The following is a 12,204-nucleotide window of genomic DNA, read 5'->3' as shown; positions in this document are numbered from 1 at the left end:
GAATGATATATATCTGTAAAGTGTGAATATTGCAAAGCACATCCCACCTGGGCTGATTGTCTGGGTGGCGGTGGTGAGAGTGACAATACGTTTTTCATTTCACAAACAATAAAATAATATGTCTTCTTACTTAAAAATTGACCATTTTTTCGTAGTTAATCATGACACAGATCCTTTTAGATAATGTCCATAAATTTACATTGATTTGATGTCTTGTAAAAAAATATATGTGATTGCGGCAATTAGACAAAACAAAGAAATACAAGGAATCCAGATTGGTAAAGAAGAAGTTAAACTGTCACTATTTGCAGATGACATGATATTGTACATAAAAAACCCTAAAGACTCCACTCCGAAACTACTAGAACTAATATTGGGATTCAGCAAAGTTGCAGGATACAAAATTAACACACAAAAATCTGTGGCTTTCCTATACACTAACAATGAACTAATAAAGAAATCAGAAAAACAATTCCATTCACAATAGCATCAAAAAGAATAAAATACCTAGGAATAAACCTAACCAAGGAAGTGAAAGACCTATACCCTGAAAACTATAAGACACTCTTAAGAGAAATTAAAGGGGACACTAACAAATGGAAACTCATCCCATGCTCCTGGCTAGGAAGAATTAATATCGTCAAAATGGCCATCCTGCCCAAAGCAATATACAGATTTGATGCAATCCCTATCAAATTACCAACAGCATTCTTCAATGAACTGGAACAAATAGTTCAAAAATTCATATGGAACCACCTAAGACCCCAAATAGCTAAAGCAATCCTGAGAAAGAAGAATAAAGTTGGGGGGATCTCACTCCCCAACTTCAAGCTCTACTACAAAGCCACAGTAATGAAGACAATTTAGTACTGGTACAACAACAGTCCTACAGGCCAGTGGAACAGAATAGAGACTCCAAACATTAACCCAAACATATATGGTCAATTAATATTTGATAAAGGAGCCATGGACATACAATGAGGAAATGACAGTCTCTTCAACAGATGGTGCTGGCAAAACTGGACAGCTACATGTAGGAGAATGAAACTGGACCATTGTCTAACCCCATACACAAAAGTAAAGTCAAAATGGATCAAAGACTTGAACGTAAGTCATGAAACCATAAAACTCTTAGAAAAAAACATAGGCAAAAATCTCTTAGACATAAACATTAGCGACTTCTTCTTGAACATATCTCCCCGGGCAAGGAAAACAACAGCAAAAATGAACAAGTGGGACTATATCAAGCTGAAAACCTTCTGTACAGCAAAGGACACCATCAATAGAACAAAAAGGCATCCTACAGTATGGGAGAATATATTCATAAATGACAGATCCGAAAAAGGGTTGACATCCAAAATATATAAAGAGCTCACGCACCTCAACAAACAAAAAGCAAATAATCCAATTAAAAAATGGGCAGAGGAGCTGAATAGACAGTTCTCTAAAGAAGAAATTCAGATGGCCAACAGGCACATGAAAAGATGCTCCACATTGCTTGTCATCAGAGAAATGCAAATTAAAACCACAATGAGATATCACCTCACACCAGTAAGGATGGCTGCCATCCAAAAGACAGACAACAACAAATGTTGGCGAGGTTGTGGAGAAAGGAGAACCCTCCTACACTGCTGGTGGGAATGTAAAGGAGTATGGAGGTTCCTCAAAAAGCTCAAAATAGAAATACCATTTGACCCAGGAATTCCACTCCTAGGAATTTACTCTAAGAATGCAGCAGCCCAGTTTGAAAAAGACAGATGCACCCCTATGTTTATCGCAGCACTATTTACAATAGCCAAGAAATGGAAGCAACCTAAGTGTCCATCAGTAGATGAATGGATAAAAAAGATGTGGTACATATACACAATGGAATATTACTCAGCCATAAGAAGAAAACAAATCTTACCATTTGCAACAACATGGATGGAGCTAGAGGGAATTATGCTCAGTGAAATAAGCCAGGCGGAGAAAGACAAGTATCAAATGATTTCACTCATCTGTGAAGTATAAGAACAAAGAAAAAAACTGAAGGAACAAAACAGCAGCAGACTCACAGAACCCAAGAATGGACTAACAGTTACCAAAGGGAAAGGGACTGGGCAGGAGGGGTGGGAAGGGAGGGATAAGGGCGGGGAAGAAGAAAGGGGGCATTACGATTAGCATGTATAGTGTTGGGGGGGGCACGGGGACGGCTGTGCAACACAGAGAAGACAGGTGGTGATTACACAGCATCTTGCTATGCTGATGGACAGTGACTGTAGTGGGGTGTGTGGGGGGGACTTGGTGAGAGGCGGAGCCTGGTAAACATAGTGTTCTTCATGTAATTGTAGATTAATGATAGCAAAAATAAAAAATAAATAAATAAAAAATATATGTGATTGTTGGAGATAAGATGATGGAGAATAAAATGGAATACCTTCTATGGAGTCCAGTTTTTCAATCATCATTAAATTTGAAGTGTGCATATACTATGACCCAGCAAGTTCACTCCTCTGTATTTAGAGAAACATTTACACTATTGCACAAATGGGTAGCTACAAAGATGTCCATTACAGCATTGTTTTTAAGTGAAAAATGGAAAACGATCTGGATTCCTATCAGTTGAGGAATAGATACATTTTATTATAGTCAACTAAGTTGTATTATAGTCATATGATAGAATGATATTCATTACTTAAAAAGAATAGGATAAATTCTAATATATACTCTATGGGTAGCTCTCCAAGAAGCAACACTGAGTGGCAAACAGATGTTGTAAAATAATATGCCTAGTATTCACTTATGTAAAGCATATGTAAAATAATCACATATATTTTTATACAAGACATCACATCAATGTAAATTTATGGACATAATATAAAAGGATCTGTGTCATGATTAACTATGAAAAGATGGTCAATTTTTAAGTAAGAAGAATATATTATGTTATTATTTGTGAAATAAAAAATTCATTACCAATATTCACAATCACCAACAGCAACAGAGGGAGACGCTCAGTCCTGGTGGGAAGCTTTTTCCTAGGCAGCCCCTGCTTCTGTCTGTCAGAAACCCCCATCATGCCCATGCACCATGTGGACCAGACATCTCTGCTCTAGCACATGCCACAGTGGGTCCTATACTAGAGCGAATGGTTTATGTGTCTGCTTTCCTTTTTTGGACTATAATCTCCTTGAGTCCAGGAGCTGTGCCTTTGTAAGGGACATTCTTTGCTTGCTTTCCAAATCTTTACCTGTTTATGGCAACTGTTGGACTAAAGTCTAACACATAGGTGACAGCAGTGCCCTCTCTGGGAACCATGCTTGTCAAAAGCAAGTACCTGGGCAACTGATCCAAGCTGGACCAATTAGTATCCCTTTCTGAAAACTGTGGGTTTTGGATAGAGAGGAAGTTAGACATGCAATATGTCAACTGCCATGTTTTCAACTACGAGGACGGGAGAAGCAGACCAAGTGGGTTCCCAAGAGAAGGAGGGAGAATGAGAAGACAGGCAGGAGGGAGCAAAGGTGCGAATCCTGCTGGGGTTTGCGGACCTGACTCTAGCTTGCTTCAGCAACACTTTGTACCTTTATATAAAAGTCATCCCTGCATCTTTATAATAAATGCCCACAATTTTTTTACCAACATCTCTAATTGGTTTCTGTTGCTTGTAACCAGAAGAATTGTAATTACTAGTGAAGTGTTGTCCACTCTTGTTTCTCCCACTGTACGTACCTCCTAGCAGAGACTGCTTCCTGGTAGATGTTCCCCAAATGTTTGCTAAATTGGGCCAAATGAGGCATTCATTCCTCCCACAGGATCTTCACAAGCACTCACCTGGCCCACGTTGGACACTTGCTGTACTTCTAGCTCCCCACCTCCCAAACACCGCCTGCCCCTGCTGGGCAGCTCCAACAGTTCCTCAGAGGCCACCACAGGCCCCTCTTCATGACGGCAGTTCTACAAACCTGTGAAGTCTCTCCTCTGAGCTAAACCTCCCCAGCCTCACCTACAGTTCCACATAAGATACTCTTTCCAGACATTGATTTTCCTGATCACTCTCCTCAGGACAAACTCCCATTTGTCAATGTCTCTCTTAGAATAAAGTGCCCCAGATGGACTCTTCAGACTTCAGGCTCCTGGAGCCTGTGAGGAATAGGTGGGGCTGGGGACATCATAGACAGACTCCCCGGGGAGAGATTTGGTGAGGGTCTATTTTATTTTGCTGTGTATTTAAAAAAGAATTATTATTTGTAGGGAACTACTTAGAAGTGACTCCAATATACAAGAAATTCTTTGCTGTGAAAGGTGTATAAATATGAAATTTATTAATACCCAGAATTTAGTGCACTGATGTGAAATCCTAAGTACAAAGTATTACCACGTCACAAAGCATACATCTCCCCCACCAGTCCCCCAGTGCCACCGTGACTGTGAATCACTCACCCTGGAGGGGCAGCTGGCATCCCTCTACCTTGGAATTAAATTGAAGACTTTGCAAAGTCAAGTGGCAGGACTGCCAGAGCGCCCTGGAGCTGGTACGATACCTTGGAGGGATCCTCTAGTCTAATCCCTTCATTTTACAGGTAAGCCACCTTAAATCTGTTCTGGAACAAGTGGGGCATTTATAAATTAATAGTTAATAAGTAAATAAAATAAATTTTACCTATGAGGAAGCTAAGACTCGAAGCAGTTAAGTGGCCAACCCTAGAGCACGTGGCAGGAGAGCAGAGCCAGGGTCCCCCCTTTCAACGCACAGTTCTTTTCCTGGCACCCTTCCTTTGGTGAGAGGAAGTTGGCCGCCTGTAGGGGCAGCCCTTAGGTGCAGAGAAGCTCCTCCTCTTCTCTCTGTGGGCAGTAGGCACGGACTAAGGGCCATTTGTTAAGAGCCAGAGACCTAGAGGCAGCCGAACTGATCAGAGCCTCCGTCAGCCGGACTGCCCGCCCAGAACTGCCTTCGCAGCCGTCTCCCTTTCCCGTAGGAAGCTCGGGGAGTCAAATCAATACTAGAGTGAAATTCTTCCCCCTTCTCAAAGGCTGAGTGTGTGGAACTGCAAGGGACAGCAGTTGATTAGAACACAGTACGGCCTCGTGGGCACGTACAAATCGCTTAACTTCTCCACAGACCCCTGCACTTCACCTTCTCCTGCAGTCAGACTAGGAGACTGGAAACGTTTCAACACAATGACCAGGTAGAAGACACCATGCCTATTTCTGATGTCTCTTCCAAATTCCAGAAGAGAACTGACCTATCTCACCTGGACGATAACCACACCCTTTACTTACAGTCATTGCTGATCACTCCAGGCATCCTGGGAGAGCTGCAGCTGTTCCAGTGTAGACTCACCCCTGAGCAAGGGGCCCGCTCAGCACCCCTGAGTTCCCCAGTGTGGTGCAAGGGTGGCTGGAGGCAAGCACGGTCCCTGGAGATGAATTTAGATCCTTTGGGATTCCGAGGATCTGAGACTTCACTTCCTCCCTGAGAAATGAAAGAGATGAGAAAGACAGGCTAGAGGTCTTGGAAAACAATATGTGTACATTACCGAACAGCCCACAGTGGAAGTGATGGAGAGGAGAGGGGATGACAGCAGAGGGTTGGCCAGATCTAGAAGGACTGGACAAGTCAAGCCTGAAGAATTCTAACTGTGAAAAAAGCCACGACTCTTAGCCCCAAAGCAACCTCTTACTTCCCCACTGCCCTGCCAGCATCTTTCCAAACAGAATGCCTCTTTCGTTGGTGGCTTGCTCAGGTGCCCAGTTTCCGATGTCTTTCAAAAATAGCGTTTATCTGGCTTTGAAGGTCTTGTTCTGAGGGCATTTCTTATTTTCCTTCTTTCTTTTTTCAAAAAGAAAGAAAGAAAGAAAGAAACCGCAGGTTTGACTACTGTGAGGGTGACACGAATGCCTGATTTTTATGCAATGTTGCAAGTGCTTTTCAGCAACACAATGGCAGGTTCCTTGACAATGTCATGCGTCTATTCAAAACAACCGCATGCCAGTCAGAGGGCTGGGCGTTCGCACGGTGCTTGTTCTCCGTAGTGATAAGGCATGTTAGATTTTCCCATTCTATTTGAGAAATAATTCTGGTCTTTTTTAAGTCCCCTGCTTTTTTGATTATTTTTTTCTTGCCTCTTTGCCGAACAATAGGACCTGTCCCTGTTTGATTCTTTCCATGATGCCTGTGCAGTAGCAACTTGAGAAAGAGAGAAAAGGAGAGTGGGGACAGGGCTGGGGAGTTGCGGGGAGGGAGAGAGTGTGACGGCTTAACAGGCCCTGCCAGGTGCTGGCCAAGTGAGGGACAGCAATAGGGAGGGGCTGGGAGGTTAGTACCCGATGATTTTGCTGGTTCCATCAGTCCAGCTCCTTCTGTCGGAAGCCGGGCTGGGTAAGAGGATGGGTTAATTATCCACCGTGCATCCCGCTCCTCTGCCTGGTCCTCCACAGCTAATCCTCTCCCTTTAGCAGGTGTGCAGCTCCAGGATGGGAAGCGTCCTTCCTGCCCCTGCTGGAAGCACGATGTATCAGAAGAGAAACCAGGAGTGGGCACCGGATTAAGGCTGGGAGGGTGCGACGTCATCCAGCTTGCAAATGGAGAGAAGAAGGCCCCAGCTGCCTGCTGGTCCCAGCAGGCTCCTCAGCTGGGATTTGCTGGTTCCAGTCCTCACAGGTCTTCATACAGCCATGCCCTCCTCACTGGCGTTATCAGGTAGCTTTTGCTGTACAACAGACCATCCCGGAACTTAGTGGCTTCAAACAACCACAGCCATTTCTTTAGGTCATGATTCTTCTGGGAAATTCTGTCCTGGGTTGGGTTTGGCTGATCTCAGCCAGGCTCACTGGCAGGCAGGTGGGTTGGCCGGGGGCTGATTGGCAGGTGATTGGCTATGGTGATGAGGGCGCCATGTGTCCCTCATAATCTAGCAGGCCAGCTCAGGCAAGTGGGTGCCCAAGGCAGAAAGGGCCAATGCCGAGAGCCCAGAGCTTCCCAAGCCCCTGTTCCGTCCTGCTTGCTAAGGCCCCGTTGGCCAAAGAAACTGGTCTGGCCCACTCAGGTCAGGAGGTGGAGGAACAGACGCCCGACTCCACCTCTGCGTCAGAGGCCAGAAGGGAAGAATTCGTGGCCATTTCTTCTTTCATCTGTTCTTTCGTCAACTTGAACAGCCTCCTCCCTCTGTCCTCCAGCCCCAGCAAGGACTCACACACTGATGTCTGATTTCATGCCTGGCTCAAGGCTTCAGGAGAGCTTCCTCTTGAATACAGCACCCAGTTACATTCATGCAGTTCATTCTCTGCATCTCCACTAATTCGTGCCTATTTTCCTTCTGTAGTTTCCCTTTTCCTCCTGGCAGAATTTCAGAGCTAGTCTAACCTCCCCATTTGTGAATGCAGGAAACCAAAGCCCAGAAAGGCTAAATGTTTGCACAACATCACCCTTCAAATCATCAGAATACCTGAGCCCCCAGCCTCTCGATGCTAAGTCTGGGCTTCCAGCCTCATCAGCCTGATGAGGTGCGTGCATGCCTTTCTTCTGTCACAAAATGGAACAGAAAACACCTTGGAGTTGTGTGTGAGCATTTTGTGCCCTACCTATTTTCAGAGAAAGTCTTAAAGCGGTTTCACACCAAAACGCAAAACAGAAAGGAGGGAGGCAGAGCAGGAGATGTTCTTCAGGCTTCTGAAGTAAGTCGATTACACCATTCAAGCAGATTTACTCTGGGTTTTCTGGCAAGCAAGGCAAAAGAGAGGTATTCATTGAGGTAGATAGTTTTCTATTTTCTAACAAAAGAAAACATACACATTCATCTGTCGGAACAATTTATTTTTGCTGGCGTGAAACCCGAGTAGACACATACTGGACATCACTCTCTCTCCAGAACACTGGACAGCATTTTGGACACCATCCGCCTCCACAGTTCCAAAAGCACATCCGTTTACTGTGTCCCTTGCCCCCTGCCCACCAGGCCTGGCACGGTGTGCTGCCCACAGTGGGCGCTCAGTCAATGCTGAGGGCTGATTGGTGAGCAGCGTCCGCTGTGTTGACTCCACACCAGGAGGCAAGTCTCTAAGCCCTGGGGGAGTGGACGAGGCTATTTGGAAGGCTAAATCAATCGATGTGTTATTGACTGAGCTGCAAACCTCTGTCCAATATCTCCAGAATCCACAGATCTCTTAGTCGAGGAAGCCCTTCAAATTCCATCTGGGTTTCATCGAAGCAATGCAAATTTGTAAATCACTCTGCAGACCTTGCCCTCGCCCTACCGTCTACTCATGACACTGAGCAGATCCTTTTACGTCTCTGGATACCTACCTGCCCCCCTCCATCCAGGTATACTCTGAGGATCAAGTGGTGGGTTATATTCAAAACTGAGTGCAGGAGAGAAGGAAGAATCTTAGCCAAGTGCTTAGGCTCTTTGTCCAGAACTCAGCTTAACTTCGGGTCCTTTGTCCCAAGCCTTGACTACCCCATTCTCCTCAAACCTGGTGCCTGTGGTGGCACATGTCAGAGAAAAAGGGGCTGGAGGTCACCATGTGACCAAATTACTGCTGTGGGAACCGGGGTCTGCCTGGCCGTGCCTCTGGCTTGGGGACCCCAGGCCCCACAGGGGGATACTGTGGAGGTCAGGCCGTTCCTCTGCCACAGTCGGTGGTCCTGTGCACCCTGTGGTCCCATCCTGTGCTACTCAAACTACGATGGGCATGTGACTTCCCTCGGTCTTGTCAACATGCAGAATGTGATTTTGTCGGTCTGGGTGGGAATCAGAATCTGTCCTCTAACAAGCTCCCAGCTGATGTCAACGTTGCTGGACTGGGGACCACACTACAGGTGTAGCTAGAGATAACAGACCCCTACTGCACTGCTGGCTGCGATCACTTACATGGTCTCAGTGTGCACAGCTCCCAAGGTACAGTGCGAGTGAGGGATGCAGCCCGTGTGGGTCAGAGATGCCCCTGAAACTTCAGAGTGCGTAGGGCCTGCTGGCGGAGGGCATGCCTACACATTTGCCCTGACCACAGTTTCTTTCTGGAATTCAGGGTATGATGTGGTGGGAATGAGGGCTCCAGCCCCATGCCCTGCCTGCCCCTGGCTGGCCACTTAAGGGCCTGAGGGGGGCGGGTTGTTAATCTGCTCCCACTATGTTAAATCAACCAATAAAATCACACAAGATGCACTGTTTACTACGTACCTCACATGTATTATCCCACTCCTTATAATCCATAGCACATTTTGTTAACTCCTTTTCACAGATGAAAGAAACAGGCACAGAGTCAAGCAGGCATCCTAAGGTGATTCAGTCAGTAAAGGGCAAGTCAAGCTCAAACTCAGGTCCTGGGCTCCAAAGTCTGCATCTTGTAGGATGCCACGTGAGCTCAGAAGTCCGTGGGTCAGACGTGAGTCCAGCGAGGAGCCCCTGGCCTGTGGGGCAGTAGATGCCAGCAGCCAGGGGGAAATCTATCTCCCTACTGGGAACAGGAAGGACACAAATCATCCCTGGTTCTCCCTCCCACTCTGAGGCGAGCTCTGGTTCCCTCCAAACACAGCCTCACAACTCTGTGTCACCAGGAAAAAGTGGGGCATCTGCGGAGATGCTAATCGATTGCTTAGGAAACTGATAGTCTGGGGGGTTTTGCTTAAAAACAAATCAAAATATACCACATGCTTTTCAAAAAAATTTTAAGAGTGCCGTTAGATATGGGGACTTTAGCATAAGTAACCTCAGATTCATGTGCCAATCAGATGGATCCTTACACCTCCTAAGTGCCTTAAGTGTATACACATTTTAACTTGAAAAATTACCAGGTTTGTCTAAAGAAAAATTTCAAACATAAAACACGAAGCTCATTTGAAGAGAGAAATTCTCCAACGGAGTGAACCCAGGCTGTCATGAGAAGTTAAACCAGGCATAAAAGGAAATGTCAGATGTGTGGGAGAACCAGATGTCTCTCCCCCTACCATTTTCTTTCTTTCTTTCTTTCTTTTTTTTATTTTTGTAACCTAGATCAGATTATAGGAGAATATACGACTGTCTGAGGCTGGGCGTCAGGAGTGCCAGGAGGAGCTTTGCTCTCCTGGGTGAGGCTGAGCTTCTTCTGGAGAATACACTTTTTTTCTAACTTCTAAATAAAGCACCCTAGAGTGGCACATTTATAACCAGAGAAGAATTACTCAAATAAGAGACGCTGTCAGCTATTTATTTTAAAAGCTTTTTTCCTGAAGAAGAAGGAGAAAAAAACCTCTGCACTTTCCCCATGTCCCTTCAAAAGGTGCGTGAGTGAATTCCAGCCTGGCTTCATTTTCCTCCTCAGGAGAGGTGCCTGTCTCCCTGCCCGAGGGTGATGGCTGCCCTGGTTTCCCTCTCTTTGCTGCCACCAGCTTCATTATCTATCCACAGTCCAGGAAAAAGGGAAACTGAGTCTCTGGCTCATGAAGAAGGTTGGGGAAGATGTTGTGTGTATGTTTGTGGGGTGCGGGTGGGGTTCTTAATCACAGTCCAAAAACAGCACCCAGCTAGAGAAGGAGGGAGGAAGGAAAGCAAAATAAGATGGGAGCAGGAAGAAGACAAGAGAATAGAGAGGAGAGGAAGGGGTGGGAGAGAAGGGAAGAGGCATTCGTAGTCTAGGGGAGCCATGTGGGATATGGACTGGGCCCCAGGATTCTGGCTCATGCTGCCTCTTAGGAAACTTTCTCCTTGTGTCCCATTTCTAATCATGCCTGAGCTGTGGACTCAAAGCCAAGAGAGTGGGTGCTATTCATGGTGGTTTAACACTTCCTTTTGCAGAAAGACCTGGATGCAGTGGGGGGTAAGCCTGGGTCTGCAGAGGGGCCCCAGAATGAAAAGCACACAGGGATAGGCTTAGGCTTGTAATTATGAAAGTGCTGGCAAGCCCTTCCCTGGGGCTGGACTGGAGCCTTACTCTATGATCAGTGGCAACGCTGGTGTGACTGTTTTCTTCTTGGCATGTGTCATCCAGGGTGCATTAGGCACCCTACTGGCTGACATCCAACGGGCAGGGTCAGAACACTAAACCCGTCCACTGCCCTTCCATCCCTTATCCCCATCCATGAAAATCCTGCCCTTTGCCTCATGCACCAGCATAAATTCTTTCTCCATCATGGACCCCACCCAGTCAGGACTGATATGTCTCTGTAAATGCTTTACTTGTACTTCAGAGATGGTATGTGGTCCCTTTCTGGGATGTGTTCATTATTTGACCAACAGCATGGCTAAGCTTGGTTCATTTTTGTGTTTCCTACTGCATTCGGTGCAGAAGAGGTGCTCCACAAGCAGACTGACAGCAGCCGACACATGATGCATTTGGGGTGCAGGCATTGCTGCGAGCACTTTGCATGGGTCATCCTGATCCTCACGATAGCCCTGCGGGGAGATGCTACAGTCGTCCTCGTTTTCGAGGTAAGGCAACTGAGGTTCAGTGGGTCCACTTGCCCAGAGTCACACAGCTTGAAGGCGGTGGAGCTGAGATTCGAGCCCAGGTGTCCAGGGCTGAAGCCTGCGGGTCCACCCACTGCACCAAGTTCCCCAAAGCTGCACCTGAGACTTAGGGTCCAGTTAGAACAATTAAATCATCATTTTTGTTGCGATCAATAGTCTGACTTTAAGAGCGTTCATTTGTGCCTTGAATGTGTTCCTGCTGTGTTCATTTCCTGCTTGTTGCCCTCTCTTCTCCCCCACTCCTGCCTAGACTTGCACAGTAGCCCTATGAGATTGCACTGTGGGTCTGCTCTACCCGAAGCCCTTATTCTTTTTATTGCACCACATTGGACATGGAATCAGAACAGCACAGGAAGGGTGAGAGCTTCATTGTTCCCTCATCTACTCCTCAGGGTTATTATACAAATGAAATGAGATAATGATGTAGCATATTTACGATGTGGCCTGGCACACAATCTTTCATGATAATGACAACGATAACTTTACCACTGGGTCATTGTGAAGTGCAGAGTAATTAGACTCCATCTGAGATCGGGCATCTCAAGCTCTACTTTCTCCATGAAGACCTGTGTGACTACAAACCTGAAGGTCGCTCTTTTCTGAGGGTGCCCATGAGTTCTGTACCACGTGGCTCAGCAATCACTGAGGTCCCCCTGTTCTCTTCTCTGGCTGTGCTGCTGGGGCTCACAAGCAGACATTGCCAGGAGATCGAATATCGTGGAGGCTAAGTCCCCAGTCTCTGGAGCCAACCCGTACTGCTGGGTGCAGCCGCCCGGCT

Source organism: Manis pentadactyla, chromosome 13 (genome assembly GCF_030020395.1).
Source record: "Manis pentadactyla isolate mManPen7 chromosome 13, mManPen7.hap1, whole genome shotgun sequence".
In the NCBI taxonomy this organism is placed as follows: Eukaryota; Metazoa; Chordata; class Mammalia; order Pholidota; family Manidae; genus Manis; species Manis pentadactyla.
This window is presented reverse-complemented; position numbering follows the sequence as displayed.